The sequence below is a fragment of the Nicotiana tabacum genome, chromosome 22 (assembly GCF_000715075.1).
Source record: "Nicotiana tabacum cultivar K326 chromosome 22, ASM71507v2, whole genome shotgun sequence".
In the NCBI taxonomy this organism is placed as follows: Eukaryota; Viridiplantae; Streptophyta; class Magnoliopsida; order Solanales; family Solanaceae; genus Nicotiana; species Nicotiana tabacum.
Window position 1 is genome coordinate 209,326,553 of NC_134101.1, and position 19,327 is coordinate 209,345,879.

At 36.4% G+C, this 19,327-nt stretch overlaps 1 long non-coding RNA gene across 2 annotated transcripts; it reads right to left on the reverse strand.

Moving 5' to 3' along the window:
- Positions 1 to 14,123: 14,123 nt before the first annotated feature.
- On the reverse strand, positions 14,124 to 19,097 carry LOC107783073 (uncharacterized). Of its 2 annotated transcripts, none has more exons than XR_001647382.2 (3): positions 18,498 to 19,097; positions 14,679 to 17,235; positions 14,124 to 14,569 (listed from the first exon to the last, which is right to left on the reverse strand). It is a non-coding gene; the product is annotated as an uncharacterized LOC107783073 (long non-coding RNA). The 2 variants fall into 2 exon arrangements; XR_012705314.1 differs by having other exon boundaries at positions 14,143 to 14,569; positions 14,679 to 15,982; positions 18,498 to 19,090.
- Positions 19,098 to 19,327: the final 230 nt, after the last annotated feature.

Below are 19,327 nucleotides of genomic sequence, written 5' to 3' on the forward strand. Positions count from 1 at the left end.
ATCCACTGTTGTTTGGGTTGTTCCTGTTCTGTTGATTCACCTGCTCTGATTTTATTTAGCTATTTGGAAATCTCTACGTTGCTTTTGAGGTATGAACTTGATTCAGATCATGTAATCGTTGATTTGGTGCTATAATACCATGAATTTGTAGTAGTTTTATCTGTTTCATGTGTCTGAAATATATTCCAATATCACCTGCCAAATTGATTGAATTTGAATTACTCTGGTGCGTGAAATTAGTATAAATCCATGCAGAAAAGAGGCATAGTTGTCTACATAAGTGTTCCTGTTGTAATTAATCTCGGCGCAATATGAACATGATTGTAATTTATAGAATTTCCAAGTGCGCAGCCATGAACAGATGAATGGAATTTTTGATATTTTTGATCCATTGCATTGTAGTGTAAATTTGGATGAATGTTATCACGTTAATTACAGTCACTTGGAAAGGCATGGCGCAACAAGGTTTTGCTTTGCTCACACCCTTACTCTTGTGTTGTACATATATGTTTGGTCTTTGTATCTATAGAATTAAAGATAGATAATTTAGGTCCAGATTTGAGGAGATATGTTGTTCTAGGGTTGCTACAGCAGATGCCTTTTAATTTTTGGACAGAATTTGTGGCATTGGAAAGTGTTTGTCCTTTCTTTTCTATATGAATGTAAAAATCCTTTTCTTTGGCAGTATTCTGTATCCTTAGATTTATGGATAAGCCTCAATGATCTTGTTTGTGGTGTGCATGCTAATTAGCGATGTTTTTTTTTCATTTAAGATAATTGAATATTTTTGACGCCATATGGATGCTATCTTTAGTTTAGTTGAGTAAATATATGTAAGTGAACAACGGTTTTTAGTTAATATAGAATGTTTTCATTCTGGACGAGTTGTTTTTGTAGTTCCAAATTTGAATAATGTGTATTCGTATTCTTAATTAATTTTTAGATTGTCTTATATGTACTTCTATAAAGAAACTCCATAATACTTGAATCTTTCATACGCGTTCTTGATCTCTAGGAAAATAATTAGTTCTCAAACGCGTAGTTGCTTTAGGCGCGTAATTTAATTTAACTTCCTTAAACTCGGGTGTGCATTTATGTGACCAAAATCTAAATCTCAGCAACGTTAGGCAAAATGTGTCGTGGACCGCGGGTGCATTTATGTGACGTTGGTTCAAGACCTATTTTAGATGACGTTGAATCTTTCGCAATAATTAAATAAATGCGGTTATAAAGTAAAAATTGCACATAGGCTGAAACATGTACTAAAATCAAGTAAATAGGCCAATTATAACAGTTGAGCGACCGTGCTAGAACCACGGAACTCGGGAATGCCTAACACCTTCTCCCGGGTTAACAGAATTCCTTACCTGGATTTCTGTGTTCGCAGACTGTAATACAGAGTCAATCTTTTCCTCGATTCGGGATTTGAATCGGTGACTTGGGACACCATAAATTATCCCAAGTGGCGACTCTGAATTTTTAAATAAATAAATCCCGTTTCGATTGTCACTTTAAGTTGGAAAAAACTCCCTTATACATCCTTTTACGCGGGTGTAGGAAAAGAGGAGGTGTGACAGATGTCACGCCCCGAAAACCGAGGAGCGCGACCGGCGCTCAACCGAGTAAACTCAAGTGAGCAAGTCTGTTAGGTTTCATTCTACTCAAACTAATTCATGAATAAATAGGAGATGAACTCCATTAATCATACTTTGTAAGTATTTCATTAACAACTTCCATTTTATTTCTATTAGCAGCTTAATTCATAAATATCAAAATATTACAAGTTTTATAAATCTTTGCCAAGTATCAAGATTTCTAACTCAATTCCCCATTATCAAACACCACCCACAACTTATCTACGGAGCCTCTAAATACAACTGAAGAGTAATATAAAAATATCGGCAATAAGGCTCCAGCTATACCTCAAAATACAAAGTACATGATAAACAATTGATACAGGACCCGAAATAAAGTGGGGCTCACCATGTCAGCTGAAAGGAAGATGCGTCACTAGCTGCGACCACCACTGCCTGCTATGAAACCACCTACATCCATTTAAAGATGTAGCGACCACGGCAAAAGGGACATTAGTGCCATCGAATAGCACTAGTATGTATAACTAAACACCATCTCATTAGAAAGAACAACCATACAAGAACAAAGAAATCATAAGGATTCAACAAAAGCTTTAAACAATCACCACATCATCAAATAAAAGGAATCACATAGCTTTCACATAATTTCCATAGCTTTAGTTTGGGGCAATTAATATTGTTCATCATCATTCACAATACCACCGCTTTCTTGAGCGGAGTCCAATCACGACCCGATCGACTAGGTTGCCTCATTTGAGACATGTACCTCAATCACAATCTCAGTCTCACTTTCTAGAATTCAATATCAGCACAATGAGCGAGCTAAGAAGTGCGAATTGAGAAGGAATAAAAGAGCGAGCACGCAATTATGGGATGTGAGAATTGAGAAGGAAGAAAAGAGCGACAATCAGAAAGAAAAGGGGATAGAAAATGAGCGAGCTAAGAAGTGCGAGGAAAGAAAAGAAAAGAGAAGATTCAAATGGACAGATTGGGATGATGCCAAGTGAACTTATGGCCCTCAAAGTCATTCTAGAACCATTAATTGTTGCTAGGTGCATTGCACGCAATGTGATATTTCTGGTTTTAAATGCCCTAACGCTAACAGGATGACCCCATTTTGTTCCTTTTGATACCTTCATAGCAGAAAGGTGGTTGGTTTGTGGTTCTCGAAGTAGTAACTCTTCTCCACAACATAAAGTCAAAAGGCAATGGCAGACAACAACAAAACTGAGTTGGTTGATACAGGTGCCCAAAAGCAATTGGTTGAATAGGACAATGGGTTGATTGAAGAGGTGAGGATGTTAAGACAACACATGGCGGACATGTATCAGGCCTGGATGACTGGGAAGGCACCACCCCCGTCACCACCTAGCTTCCTAAATGCTACCCTTACCCAAACACCGGTCACAGCACCAGATGATCCCTCATACTCTCCAGATCCACCCGTTTATCATGGTCTTCTCAACCACCCTAGTAGCTCCATCACTCATCTTCCAATTACCTTTCCCAAAAATTGCCCTCTTGTCCTATCTACTATCCCCAACAATGAACACCCACTCAAAGCTCACGATACCCAATATTACCTCTCATAGGTTGCCTACAAGGTTCACAACTCATACAAGCAGAGCTCATGGGATGAGCCTCATGCTGAGGATGAAAGGTTTATAGGAAGAGAAAGGCGAGATGGGATACCCAGGAGGCTGAAAGGCATAGAACAGTCCTTAAAGAACAAGAAATGAACGAGAAAAGAAGCCGGAGGAAAGCTTTAGGGAGTTTGGGCTCAGATGGAGGGAGCAAGCTACTCGAGTTAATATCCCGATTGGTGAAGAAAAAATGGTTGAGCTTTTCCTACAAGCCCAGGGGCCCACCTACTTCAGTCATTGATCCCGGCCTTGGGAAAGCCTTTCAAAGATGTGTTAAAAATAGGGGATCTAGTGGAAGAGGGAATCAAGTTAGGCAAAATCATGAATTGTTTGAAAGACATTCAGAACACCCCAGTAAGCTTGGGTGGAAGAAAGAGAAACAGAAAAGATGATCCGATGGGCTTTCCGATCAACACTTCCAGCCTCGACATCGTCCCCGTCGATATCCTTGTGCGCCAGATGATCCTCCCCAATGCCACTTCTCTCCACGGAACTCCCAAAATCGTACATCACCTTTCCGGTACCCAGCTCCACAAAATGCCTAACCACCCCCACGAGCCTACCGAAAACCCCTAGATCAAGTTTCCGGCCCAATCAAGCATTTAAGAATGAGAGGTTGCTGGAAAAAGAAAAGGCTTTCACACCTATTGGAGAATCATATGCCATTTTGTTCCAAAAGTTGAAGCAATTGGACATGTTGAAGCCGATTCATATAAAAATGCCAAACCCTCTGTCAAAGAAGTTTGATTTTTCTCAAAGGTGCGCATATTGCTCAGATGCCCCGGGGCATGACATAGAGAAGTGTTGGAATCTGAAGAAAGCAATTCAGAAGCTTATTGATGCAGGTGACATTGTCGTGCAAAATCCAGATGCAGCAGACACTAGCCAAAGTCCATCACCTGGTCGTAATGAGACGCATATGGTGAGTATGATTTTTTTTTAAAAGGAATATGAGAATTCTTCTGAGATCCTCAAAGGTCCACGTGCTGCAAAGTTTTCAGTGCTATCAGAGGTTGATCTTAAGAATGATCCAGCAAAGGGAACCCAAAAGCAATTTGTTAAGAACAATGTGATGGAAGTTTGTGAAGGTCCTAGTAATGTTGATGCAGAATTCAGTGGCTAAGATGCCGAACTTGGCAATTGGAAAGACGCTCCTTTCTTGGTTAGCCAGGGAGGAGTTTTTGGTGGTTTATTTTGTTGTCATTTTTGTTGTCCGGGTTATTTCAGGGTTGTAATCTGGATATTGTCTTGTGACTCAAACCCTTCTATCCTTTTATTTTGCCTAGTTTGTTTAGTCATAGTAGTCCGTCTAGTGTTGTATAGGTTTGTTCTAGGTTTGTAACCCCAGTTTAGTTTGTTTGTTTTGTTGTCCAAACCCTTTCACCATCTGTCTAATGCAATTTTCTATTTTTTGTAATTTCTAGTCATTTTTGTTTAGTTCTCTTTTCTTTTTATAGTTCTTTTCCTATTGACTCTAGTGACATGACATGCACGCGTAATTCTCAGCCTAGTTTTAAAAGTCAGTTTAGTCACGAAACAACGAAACAATGTTGAAGATGTAGGGACATTTGAGGGAAATAAGTGAAGGCATTTTGAGATCACTTCAAGCCCGGATTGTGTGAAACTGGGGCAGATAGAACATAAAAATACATTATTGAAATGCATCATTCTACATCGGGTGAAGATAACGACAGGTTTGCCCCTAATTTGTAGGGGGTTGTTCGTGGTAGTGAGAGTGAGAGTGTTGTCCAATAGTGCTTTGTATGTAACAGATGTAGAAGGCGAATGTGTGAATATGGTCATCAAGTCTGGCGCAATCAAAAGATGTTACGAATGTTTTCCTTGGTTTGTTTAATTGTGTTGTTTGTACTTGGCATGTTTTGAAAATTGGAATGACGAAGGCATTTTGTTCTGCTATCCAAACACCTTATCCTTCGTTACCCCTTTGAGCCTTGTTTATTTTCTTTCATACCCCTCTTTCGGAATCAGTAGCAAAGATCAGAAACACAAGCGTGAAAGATAAGTAAAGGAAAGGGAGAAAAGAAAAGAACGAAATGGGAGAGAAGAAAAATGAAAATCAAAAAAAAAAGAAAAAAAAGGAAAAAAAAGAATGAAAAGAAAAAAAAAGAAAAACAACAAAAAGAGAAAAAGAAAGCAAAAAAGAGAAAGAAAAGAAAGAGAAAAGAGAAAATCACAACAACAAAGTAATTCCTATGTCATGAACTACGTTCGACTTGATTCCTTTTAAGGATACGTAGGCAGTCTCACGGTTCGGTCTCATCAAAATAAAAATCCAAAAGTCCCCAAGCAAGAAACTGGGGCAGAAGTTGTGGTTGTTGTAAGAAATCTGATTCCGAAAGTTGTAATTTTGAACTCATGTGAATTGTTTTGAGCCTTTGATATCCTTTATTTTTAACCCTATCCAAAAGCCCACGTTACGGTCCAAAGAAAGACCTTCTGATCAGTCTTCGAGAGATGTCAAGTCAAGCAAGGGGAGGTAATTCATATCAGGGGCAACACTCTGGTCCAAGCATAAAAATAATGAAATTGAGAGAGTCTTATTGGTAAAAACCCTCACGGGCACCGTAGGGCGACGAGAGCTGAGAGAAATCCAAAAATGATAGAGTCTTATTGGTGAAAACCCTCGCGGGCACCGTAAGGCGACAATAAGTTGAGAGAAAGAACAGAATGAGAGGGGCTTGATGGTGAAAACCCTCCGGGCACTACAAGTCGAATAAGGATTGTGAATCAGATTGGATAATCGGAGCATTGAAGTCCAGTTTCACGGTTCAGGGGTATAACAAGAGTTGAACATCAGACTTGTTTGACAGATTAGGCCACTTAATCAACATGTGCATGTCATGGTCATTAGAGTTGGTATCCACATCTGGTAGGTTTCTACTTTGTAGTTTTCTTGTTAGGAATCATCTTTTTCCTTTGTCCTTTACTCTGTTCCTTTTGTCTTGTTTACTTCTTCTTCCTGAATCCGTTTGGTCAGAATAAGTGAGAAATGACTTCAAAATTTGCCACCAGCTTTCCAATTGCACAAAACGGAATCTGGCCAGTACATCAAAGTGGCATAAGTTAGGAAAGAACAACAAGCGCACTGAGTTGGTAGCAATCAACATGATTTGGGGTCCATGAGAAATACAAAGGTTTGGTATATTTCAATTCATGAACAGTGAAACAGATAGAGGATGTTGGGTGAACGAGTCAAAGGTATTCTATGTGATAAGATCAACAAAGAAAGTGGTTAACCAGTGACAAGCGAGGTCTTCCAAGCAGAAATCAAAGTTATCGTGACAAGTGAGGGAACAGTAGACTTCAAGGCCAAGGCCAGTGATTTAAGTCAGGGAAAAAATAGCATGTGCACTAAGTGGATGGCAATTAACGTGCTTTGGAATTCATGAGAAATACAAAGGTGCAATACATGTCAACACTAGAGCATGATGTAGCAGATGGAGGGTGTTAGGTGGACGGATCAAAGGTATTTTCGGTAAAACACAAAGGTTGGTAAATGCCAGTTCATGAAGCAATGCAATAGATAGAGGGTATTGGGTCTGAACGGAGAGGAGGTATTTTCTGTGATAAAGATGATAGAGAAAGTGGTTAGCAAGGCTTTCGGTTGGAAGTCAAAGTTATCATAGGAAGTGGAGGAGCAATCGCCCTCAAAGTCAAGGCCACAAACCAACCACCGCATTTTAAACTGACAAGATTTTTCTTTGATTGAAACAGGGGCAGGAAATTTCAGTTGTTTCAGAGAAACCCTCCATGGAGAAAGGCAGTCACTAAACAGGTTTGATTTTTGATTTTCAGGACCCTCCTGGAAAATGGGACCTAGCGTAAAGTTCAGAAATAGCGTAATCTAGCATAAACGTATCCCAAAGGAATATAAGCAGGTTTGGAAGTTTGCATGTTCGAGATAAGATTCAATTAGGAGCTTTCAGGACCCTTCTGCATAATGGGACTTAGTTTTAAGATTTCGATTAGATAACAACATTTAGCGTAAATTCTGTTGTAGGGTAGTATAATTCAGCCATAAAAGTTGTCACTCTTAAGATAAAATTTGACCTTTGATTTTTAGGACCCTCCTAGAAATGGGATGTAGCTTTAAGACCCTCTTAGATAACAAGATTTAGCGGAAGTCACACCTTTAAAAGATATAACTTAGATTTAAAATTGTTGTTTAGGTAAGAATTGTCAGGACCCTCCTGGATAATAGGACCTAACTTTCAAATTCTTAGTAATACTTGATAACATGATGTAGTTTACACTCACATCTGTGCCCAGCCACCAAACTCAGGCAGAAGATTTTCTTTGTTGTGTCTATTTCGTTGAAGTCAGGAGCCCGCCTGGAGAGCAGGGAATACATTTCAAGTTTAGCCATCAGGAACCCGCCTGGAGAGCAGGGAGTACAATTCAAGTCAGCAGTCAGGAGCCCACCTGGAGAGCAGGGAATACATTTCAAGTCAGCAGTCAGGAGCCCGCCTGGAGAGCAGGGAATACATTTCAAGTTCAGCAGTCAGGAGCCCGCCTGGAGAGCAGGGAATACATTCAAGTTCAGCAGTCATGAGCCCACCTGAAGAGCAGGGAATACGTTTCAAGTCAGCAATCAGGAGCCCACCTGGAGAACAAGGGAGTATAACTCAAGTTTTAGCTTTCAAGTTCTTATTGATATTTGGTAATATGGTTCGTTTTACACTTATATATGTGCCCAGATACCCAAACTGGGGCAGAAAATTTTTCTTTGTTTTTGTCTATTTTATTGAAGTCAAGAGCCCGCCTGGAGAGCAGGGAATACATTTCAAGTTGCAGTCAGGAGCCCACCTGGAGAGCAGGGAATACATTTCAAGTTAACAGTCAGGAGCCCGCCTGGAGAGCAGGGAATATATTTCAAGTTGGCAGTCAGGCATCCACCTGGAGAAAAGGAAAAACATCTCAGATTACAATTCAAGGCGGCAACAAAGGGATTCCACCGGGAGAATACAGGTCAACAAGGCAACAAGAACCACAACAACCAGTTTGAAGATATAGATAGGATTTTGTAATGCATAGATCATAGTCTAGTCTAGCTTCTTTTTATTTTATCATGATGTAATAAGGGGATACAATAAGCAGTAGCAACAACAACAACAGTGAAATCACAGCTTCGTGGTAGTCCCAGCTACCAAAACTTCCCGAACTACACAGACATGATTCCTTTATAGCCAAGGATATGTAGGCAACCTCGGAAGCAGGGTGCGGTCAAATCTTTCAAAAATGCTTCCCACGGAGTATTTAAACGAGCAAAAATCGCTCGTATCCGCTCACTTTATCTTTGCACGAAAACCCTTCGGGTTTCCGAGCAAAGAGGGGCAGCTTTGAGCACGTGATTTTTGCCCTACATGAAAATAACTCCTAAAAATAGACAAAAAATAATTGTCATTAATTTTAGGAAGTTTTCTTTATTTTGCATTTCATGCATTTTTAATATTTTTAAATCATATAAAAAATCCTAAAAATTGTCATTTTTACATATTTAACTTTTAGCCTTTAAAATTAGCATTTTTCTTCAGTTTTAAGTAATTTAGTTGTTTTAATGTTAAAAATAAATAAAGAATTTTAATTTCTACAAAATAGATTGATTTAGGATTTTAATTAATTGGATTTTAAAATCGAAAAAAAGAAAAGGAAAACAAAGAAAGGCAAAAAGGCCAATTTGAAGCTCAAAATCGGACTGGGCCAGCTTGGAACAACCCATTTGATTTAAATCTCTAGCCCATTTTAAAGGCCAGACCATTGACCCATTAACCCTCATTATACCCTAAATCCCTCACATTAAATAGACCTAAGAAAAAAATACCATGAGATCAAAAAAAAAATACCTTACCCCTTGAACCACGACGGATTTTTCTTCTCTATTGAACAACAAGAAACAAAATAAATTTTTACTTCTTTGCTAAAAATCTCACGATCCAGATCTGAAAATCCAAGAAGAGTGTCCAAAAACCAAAACAAAAAAAAAACAGGAACAAAGGAGGGATTTCAAGGCTATTTTCTACTTCTGCTTCGTTGCTTCATGATTTCCGGAAATCCGAGTGCTATTTGAGCTATATAACTGATATCCATTGTGGTTTGGGTTGTTCCTGTTCTGTTGATTCACCTGCTCTGATTTTATTTAGCTATTTGGAAATCTCTACATTGCTTTTGAGGTATGAACTTGATTCAGATCATGTAATCGTTGATTTGGTGCTATAATACCATGAATTTGTAGTAATTTTATCCGTTTCATGTGTCCGAAATGTATTCCAATATCACCTACCCAATTGATTGAATTTGAATTACTCTGGTGCATGAAATTAGTATAAATCCATGTAGCAAAGAGGCATAGTTGTCTGCATAAGTGTTCCTGTTGTAATTAATCTGAGCGCAATATGAACATGATTGTAATTTATAGAATTTCTAAGTGCGCAGCCATGAACAGATGAATGGACTTTTTGATATTTTTAATCCATTGCATTCTAGTGTAAATTTGGATGAATGTTATCACGTTAATTACAGTCATTTGGAAAGGCATGGCGCAATAAGGTTTTGCTTTGCTCACACCCTTACTCTTGTGTTGTACATATCTATTTGGTCTTTGTATCTATAGAATTAAAGATAGATAATTTAAGTCCAGATTTGAGGAGATATGTTGTTGTAGGGTTGCTACAGCAGATGCCTTTTAATTTTTTGGACAGAATTTGTGGCATTGGAAAGTGTTTGTCTTTTCTTCTCTATATGAATGTGAAAATCCTTTTCTTTGGCAGTATTCTGTATCCTTGGATTTATGGATAAGCCTCAATGATCTTGTTTGTGGTGTGCATGCTAATTAGCGATGTTTTTTTTTTCATTTAAGATAATTGAATATTTTTTACGCCATATGGATGCTATCTTTAGTTTAATTGAGTAAATATATGTAAGTGAACAACGGTTTTTGGTTAATCTAGATTGTTTTCATTCTGGACGAGTTGTTTTTGTAGTTCCAAATTTGAATAGTGTGTATTCGTATTCTTAATTAATTTTTAGATTGTCTTATATGTACTTCTATAAAGAAACTCCATAATACTTGAATCTTTCATACGCGTTCTTGATCTCTAGGAAAATAATCAATTCTCAAACGCGTAGTTGCTTTAGGCGCGTAATTTAATTTAACTTCCTTAAACTCGGGTGTGCATTTATATGACCAAAATCTAAATCTCAACAACGTTAGACAAAATGTGTCAAGGACTGCGGGTGCATTTATGTGACGTTGGTTCAAGACTTGTTTTAGATGACGTTGAATCTTTCCCAATAATTAAATAAATGCGGATATAAAGTTAAAATTGCACCATAGGTTGAAACATGTACTAACATCAAGTAAATAGGCCAATTATAACAGTTGAGAGACCGTGCTATAACCACGTAACTCGGGAATGCCTAAAACCTTCTTCCGGGTTAACAGAATTCCTTACCCGGATTTCTGTGTTCGCAAACTGTAATACAGAGTCAATCTTTTCCTCGATTCGGGATTTGAATCGGTGACTTGGGACACCATAAATTATCCCAAGTGGCGACTCTGAATTTTTAAATGAATAAATCCCGTTTTGATTGTCACTTTAAGTTGGAAAAAACTCCCTTATACATCCCTTTATGCGGGTGTAGGAAAAGAGGAGGTGTGACAGATGTCACGCCCCAAAAACCGAGGAGCGCAACCGGCGCTCAACCGAGTAAACCCAACTGAGCAAGCATGTTAGGTTTCATTCTACTCAAACTAATTCTTGAATAAATATGAGATGGACTCCATTAATCATACTTTGTAAGTATTTCATTAACAACTTCCATTTTATTTCCATTAGCAGCTTAATTCATAAATATCAAAATATTACAAGTTTTATAAATCTTTGCCAAATATCAAGATTTCTAACTCAATTCCCTATTATCAAACACCACCCATACAAAAGCAATTCAAGTTGTAAGCATAGAGAAGAATTCTCATGATTCGGCATAATAATCACAATTTAAACTTGACTTGAAATCTAGGCAATTTAGCATATAGTTCACATTCTTCACATATCCCCAATATACCAAGAATAGCACATTGAACACATTGAGACACACCTTTCACATATATTCTTGCAACACCAAATCCTTTGAAATAATAAATACAACATAAATCAAATTCCGGACTTACAACATATGCGGGGACACTATGGGAGCTCAATTTCTAAGAAGAGGGGTTTTTAGCCATACATACCTTGTTTAAACATTTCTTAAGTTTCTACAATCCACCAACACCTCTAGCAATAACAATCTATAAGGGAAAGAGAAATCAATTAATAATTTAGAAGGATTTCCATGGTATAACTCTGTTAGGAATTTCATCAAACAATTAATCATGTGAAATAGACTACAAGGTTTTACAATGGAAATTCCTTCTTCTCTCATCCAATTTCATCAAGAACTACCCAAAATAGTTCATTAATCCCACATACTATAGCTTAGTGTCACATACATGGCCTATTTCTAACCCCACAATATATTTTTGAACTCATAATCTCACATATGAAATATTAGAAGTAGGACTTACCCGGAAGATAGTGAGCTAGAGATTAGCATGCTTGATTCTTGAGAGTTTGTGCAAGATTGATGATTAGGAGGCTAGGTTCCCTCTTTATCTCTCTAAAATGCTCTCACCTCTCTCTAAATTTAGTGTAAAATGCTCCCAAATGAAGCCCCAAAGCTTATTTATCAAAGTGGGTTCAGATATGAAAATTTCCAAAAATGACCCCCGAAGTCAAATATGTGGTGCAATTATGCTATAGCATAATCGAAATGTGGGCAGTATTCTTGAAACATAATCATTATGCGATAGCATAATCGACAGCATAATCGATTATGCTACAGCATAATCAACATGCGACATCATAACGTTTTGACTGAAATTATGCGACGCATATGCGGTCCGCATAGTCGTTTTGCGATCGCAAAATTGGTCGTAAATCCAGCCTTTTGTAATTTGATCATAACTTTGTGTACGCATGTCCAAATGACAAACGGTTTGAAATATTAGAAACTAAACTCGAAGACCTTTCATTTTATAGGTTGTTCATCACGTAAAACCTTATATATATATATATTTAGATATGCTCATCCAAATTGTGGTCTTGTGCGAACTCATTTGGAATTTTAGCCTAGTATGAAATTTTCCAATTTGACTTAGACTTAGACCTCATATTAGACCCCACATTACACATTATAAGATTTATACACTTATTTACCAAATCTAATTGATGCCCATCATGTTAATAGCACATAAAATATTATAATTAGTCTACCTGGCACCACGAAATCCTAAATTACTTGGAAAAATTTCCGGGGCCTTATAGAAGATGCTTCTGCTGCCAAAGATCTCCTGCATTATCCTCCACAGTCTTGGTGTAGAGAATATTTTGACACTCAGTGTAAAGCATGATGGTCGACAATAATTTCACCAAGTCGTTTAATGCATGGATTCTTGAAGCTAGACATATGCCAATTATCAAGATGCTCGAGGAGATTAGAATAAATGTTATGAATCTGTTAGCTATCAATGAAGATAAAATCAGGTAATGGCTAGTTATAATGAAATGTTCTGCTTCTATTTTACACTCCTTTGGATGGCACAGTAAAGATGGTGGAGAGGGTACAATATAAAGTAAAAAGAAGCAAAAGGATAGTACAATATCGACTCTTAGTAATGAAGATGATTGGTTGGACTTTGAATCTGAAACTGAAGCACAAACACAACAATCTTATTACTCTTCTCAAGGTCACAAGCCTATGGTCCAGATATTGGCGATGAGGAAGATCCACCATTGAGACTATAAATCATCTCTGAGTCACAATCAATACTTAGGGAAAGAAGGCTGAAAGCAAGACTACCAACTGGGACTAGAAGGATTCAATTTACTGGGGGTGCAGATGGAGTGTTTATGCCAACAAACTTGCCTTACTCACAAACTAAGGTAACTTGGAAGGGGAAAGCTGCAGTTACACTTAGCCAACTCCAAGCTGAAGTAAGAAAAAAGAAAAAGAAGATGGAGCCAAATGGGGAAGGAGTCCCTGTACCAAATGCTGAAATTTAGCATAAGTTGGCTAATTAATTTTGTGAAAAACTTAAGGAACTTAGTTTATGGATGACTATTATGCACAAAACTATTGATTTTTGGTGAATGTTATTTTGGTTTAACTGGTTATTCAGCAGTGTTGATGTTGATGTTAGCATAATACTAGATGTTAACTGGCTATTTTTGTGACTGTTACCTTACAACAGTGGTTACTAATTATCTCTGTTTTGAAGTTGTTTTGATTTGGTCATCATTTCCTCTCAGTTATCTTGCAGCAGTTGTTCAACATTTGTTTTGTTTTGAAGCTGTGATTGTTAATTGTGACAGCAACACATCCGAGGTTGCATGAATTCTTATAGATGCTTGTCTTCTCATCTTGAAAACCTGAAGCATTCTAAGTTGTTTTTGATTCTAGGATATTTATAATGGGAAGATTTACACCAGTCATTTGCTTCTACCTTCGTTCAGTTGTATGTATCCTCTATCTTTAATGTTTTTTTCTTCTATAATCTCCCATTATCAGGGATTTAAGCGCTGTGGACTAGTAGGACTTTGCATGTACAACTGAATGGAACTTTTACAAAGTTGATATATACCTTTAACACTCGCAAGAAAAAAGTAAAATTGAACTTAAAAGCATGCAAGTTAAAGTTGATCAATCAGTCTTGTTATATTTGCTTTAGTACAACAGCTAGCTAGAAGAGGCAAGAGCCTTAATTAGCTGAAGACTAACAGTCACAACTTCAAAACAGTCACAACTTCAACAACACATGAAGTGAACACAATGCTGCTGAGAAATTACACAACACCAGAAAGTTCACACAATGTTGTTGAGAAATTACAACCATAGCATTACAATGCATTTAAATTACAACCATATTTTCAACCATTACATTAAAAATCATATATTGCATATTACAACTATTTTCATCCAACCATTACAATACAATGCATCTAAATTATACAACTAAAACAACCATAAGCAATTACAACCATAAATAATTACAATATTTTCAAGTCTTCCCTCAAAACATAAAACTAACACAAATCCAATAATGAAACTCAAAAACATAAGAAATAATTTTTCCACCCTATTTCCAAGCACCCTGTTTCCAAGTCTTTCTTTAAAAAGAGCATCCTTTTTCCTTTTCAATTTGTTGATGACAATAATTGCTCTTGGTGGAAATTCATCGTCTTCCCATTCCCAATAACCACATCCAGTTTTCTGCAATAAAACATAACATCATAACAAAAATAGATTGCAAATATGCCAAAATCATTGGTCCAAATCTGTCGGAATAAGCATTAATTAGGTAAAAAAACAGAAAACTTACATCAGGCTTATGACACCTGAAAAAGTGTCTTCTGGGATTCATTTCAGTTCGCAATGTGAGATGGAGTGTAGTAACTCCACATCTACACATCCTTCGATGGCTATTTGAAGAACTCGAACATTCCGACATTTCAAAGCAAATGAAAGAAGTAAGAAAGGAAAGTGAGTGGATCAAGCAAGATGGAAACGACTTGTTGTTCCCGAAAAAACAAGATGGAAATGTTTTGTATAGGAAGAAGAAGACAGAAGGAAGAAAATGACAGAAGGAAGAGAGAAAGGGGTGGGGGAACGTCTGTTTTAGGGTTGGGGCGAAACAGTGTAGGGGATTAAGTTTGGGTCTTTTAGAATTGTGGGTGGGTCGGGTCTGGTCGGTAGATTTAGGTCGGGTTTGGTATTAGATAATTAAAAAAAATGTTGGTTCTATCTAATAAGGGCATGGATGCACAACTATTGGACGGTTTGGACATATTTGGGCCAAACTAATAACGACAGGCATATTTGTCCTATTTCACGTAGTTCACGGGCATATTTGGACCTTTTCCGTTACTAATATTAGGACCGGATGGAGTAGTTCATAGTTTCTCGTTTTCAAACTGAAACCCTTTGCTACATGTTACTAAATATAAGACTAATTAAAAAAATAAATTATTCCTCTTTTTCATTGAAAAAAATTATTCTTTGGTACATGAGCAAAAGATGGTATCCATCCTAACCAAGAAGATCTAAGAAAAAAGCTAGATCAAAAAGGGACTTTCAGTCAAATAATTATGTTTTTAAATGGTTATACTCGGATAGCCAAACTTTGAATATCTCTTGAATAAATACCATTTCCAGAGCAACTAAATGTATGACAAGGTTCCTTACATAGGTATTTTTTGTAATACATCAAAATTAACTTAACTTCTATTTGACATAAAGCTGTCTATTCCTTCTCATCTCGTCGTCGTCGTCGTCTAACAAATAACTTGGATAAGGATCTGCTAGGTTACTAAAGTTTGAAATCTCCATTTAATTGAAAATGAAAACATAAAATTAACTGAAGCTTTCTAAACATAACATTAATTGAAGCTTTACAAACATAAAGTAAAGTGAAGCTAACTAAAAGCTTATTGAAGTTAACTAAAGTATTCTCTATGGCTATACGCATCATAATAAGAGAAAAGAAAGACATATCTTCTTTAAAGTGTTTGAATAAGATAGCCATGATGTTAACTAAAGCATCCAACATAAAGTTATCAAAGCATTTGTCACGACCCCAAATTCACTAGCTGACCATGATGACGCCTAACCCACTTGCTAGGTAAGCTAAGCATAACAAAAACAAAATACAAAAGCTGAATTAATAAAAATAGTACAAGTCTAAAGCTAATTAACATAAACAACAGTGCCGATACATAATAAATTTTCAGAACTGGTAAATTTAGAGTCATGAGCTCTAAACGGAAATACAATTCTGAAATGCTAAATAACAATTGTTGCACCCTATTTTGCACTAGTCAAAATAAGATTCAACTTGTGATTTCTTTGTTGTTGATGAAAGAGAGTCGCCACCTAATATTTAAAGGTATACTAGGGTACCTATTTAATTACTAAAGTCATATTCTTTATTAGTCTGCTATCGTTGTGATTATGGGTAGGGGTTTGTTCTTTTAAGGGGAAGGTGTTGGCACCCCTTAAAATATGCATGAGATAGCTCCATCGGACTTAAACTAAATTCAAAGGACAAGTTATTTGTATTATGCTTAACTAGTGTATAAAAAGGTACGACTTACTAAATAATTAATTTAAAACTTAACACTTGAAAATAGGTGTCTAGTTTTTAAAAGGATATGAGTTTAGAAAAAAAATTGAAAAGAATATTGGTATATATATATATATGATTGAGAAAATTTTAAAGTATGCATATAATGTTTGTCTTTATAAAATATGCGAGATGAGGCTCAGTTATGAACACTTTGTATTTAAATGGTGTGGCTATTTATAACTCTAATAAAGTAAGGGTATTGTAAAGAATTGGGTCTAAGATGTACCTTAGTTTCAAATCTCATATTTTGACTTTGAAGAAATCATTAGAAGCCCCTCCGGTAGAGCAACGGTAGTTGTTTGATTTTATTTTGTTGAAAGCTCGATTTCAAAGACTAATTCAGATTTTGTTTCTGATTTTTGAAAGAGAATACTGTCAGCCTTTGCTAAATTTTTTTTGGTTCCAAAGGACTTCGTAAGAATTGATAGTAAAGATTAAGAGATGAATAGTATAAATGATTAACGAATTATAACTATCTACTACTAAGTTTAACACTTATTTTAATCCTACTTTTTTAGGCTTTCCTGGATTATCTACATGATTCAAAAACATAGAGTAAAACATTCAATCAAATATGGGAACTGTTACATACAGGTGTGAAACAATAACAAACGTAAATAAAGCAGTAGAGGAAGTAGTGACTCTGGTTTGGGCATGAAGAGAGGTAGGCCCAGCAAATAATAGAAGTAGATAGCGGCAGACTTCAGACTTCCAAATGCACAGGTACAGGACTTAGGCCTGAGTTGTTTGAGAACTTGGCAGGCCCAATGGTAATACACGTTCAAAAAGAAAGAAATAAGGTCATTAGATGTGTTGTTTCAATGTATATAGTTATGCATGAAACAAACTATCATGGGCCTAGGTCGAATTACACAATTAATAAACAATCTAGAATATGAAAATTAGTGTGGAGTCACAGATAGTAAAGTAATTCACAATGAAGCCTTTTGTTGTCATTAAACACTAAACCTAAAGGGAGTAATAAATGTTAATAGGTTAGGGGCTAAGGGTAGAATTTCATTCAAGGCCAAGGCATTCTTTGGATTCCTGACACTTCAAAATTTCCAAGGGTCTTAAGGTCCAGGACAGTGCATGTGTCAGGGAGAGTAACCCAACCAAAAACTAAACTCTACTCCCTGTCGTACCTCCTTTTTACCTGAAAGGGGTATAAGAGAGTTTTTCCAATTAAAGTGACATAAATCGAATGGGATTACTTATTTAATTTCAGAGTCACCACTTGGAATAATTTATGGTGTCCTAAGTCACCGGTTTATTTTAAAATCCCAAATCGAGGATATTGACTCTATTTTTTTTGGTCCGCGAACACAGAAGGCCGGGTAAGGAATTCTGTTAACCCGGGAGAATGTGTTAGGCACTCCCGAGTTCCGCGGTTTTAGCACGGTCGCTCAACTATTAATAATTGACCTAACTATCTGATTTATTACATGTGTTTAAACCTATTGTGCATTTTTAAACTTTATAACCTCTTTTATTTATTTATGAAATTATTTCTGGAACAAGTCATGATTGTCGTATACTTGTCGTTTTGGTACACACTGCAGACCGCGTCACGAGAACCGTACTCACAATTTACAACATGTTTATGTTTTATTATTATTCGAAATTATGGTCGGGTCACATGAAATGCACACCCGAACTACTATCGATTTAATTAAATAAAGTGAAATAAAGGAATAACAACAAAACTATCCAAAATTCAAATCTTATTAATATTCGGTATTTGCCATGATCAATTTATCCTAAGAAATTCAAGTCCCCCTTTTTTTTAAATAAATAAATAAAAAAATACCACAACTCCACTGCCCGTCATTCCCATTATTTTAACAACCACACATGTAATAATCAAAATCATTTAATTCAAAATCATCACCAGGAAAACAAAATCGTCAATCACACATGTAATAATCAAAACCCACATTTAATTCAAACTCAATCATGATCTAACACAACCAATATAAAAAAAAGATCTGGAGCTTAAGAGAAAGAGAAAGGAACCTTTAAATATCTGAAATTTGATTCTTTCACGGAGAACTCGAAAATGTAAGGACCGCGAATGAAAACTGAAATCGGCACCGGAAACCCCAAACTAAACCAAACACCTCCACGGTAATTCAATTTGCAACAGAACCATTTTTATTTTCTATTTTTCATAACTACAAGTTTGAAGTCTACAGCAACAAAAGGAATCTATATCCCTTTTTTTATGAATTGATCTTCAGCACCTTCTGCTACGTTAATCTCCAAATCCTTTGTTGAGACTCGTTTCCCTTGTCCGTTCTTATGTTTGTCTCTGTGTGTGTGTTTCATTGCTTCTCTTTTTTTGTTTCTTTCCAATCCCCTTCCCGTTCCCTTTTTTTTGTCCAATCCCGTCACTATAGCGTCCCTCCCCTTGATTCCCTTTTTTTCCTCTGTTCTTCGCCCTTTTCTTTGTGTGTGTGTGAGAGAGTATGCTTTTAATTTTTTGAGAGCGAGAGATTTGAAAGTCGCCAGGCGCTATTCATCAAGCCTAAGGTCTGTAGGGTTAGGGAAAGGTTAAAGATGGGGTAAAGGGCTAAGGTTATTTGGGCTAAGGGTAATTAGGTTTGTCCAAAATTGCTTAAGAAAATTAAAAAAACGAGACTAGTTTTGGGGTTGTTCAAACTCTTTTAGCTAAAATCCCATATCTTATTCTAAAAAGTATAATGTATTTATAAAATATAGAATTCACTCTTAATTAAAATAAAACTACAAAAATAAAGCTAAATACTAAAAGTGAAACTATTTTTGTATATTTTTAATTTTAGGAAAGGTAGATAAACTAAAAGTAAAATAAAATGTCAATTAGC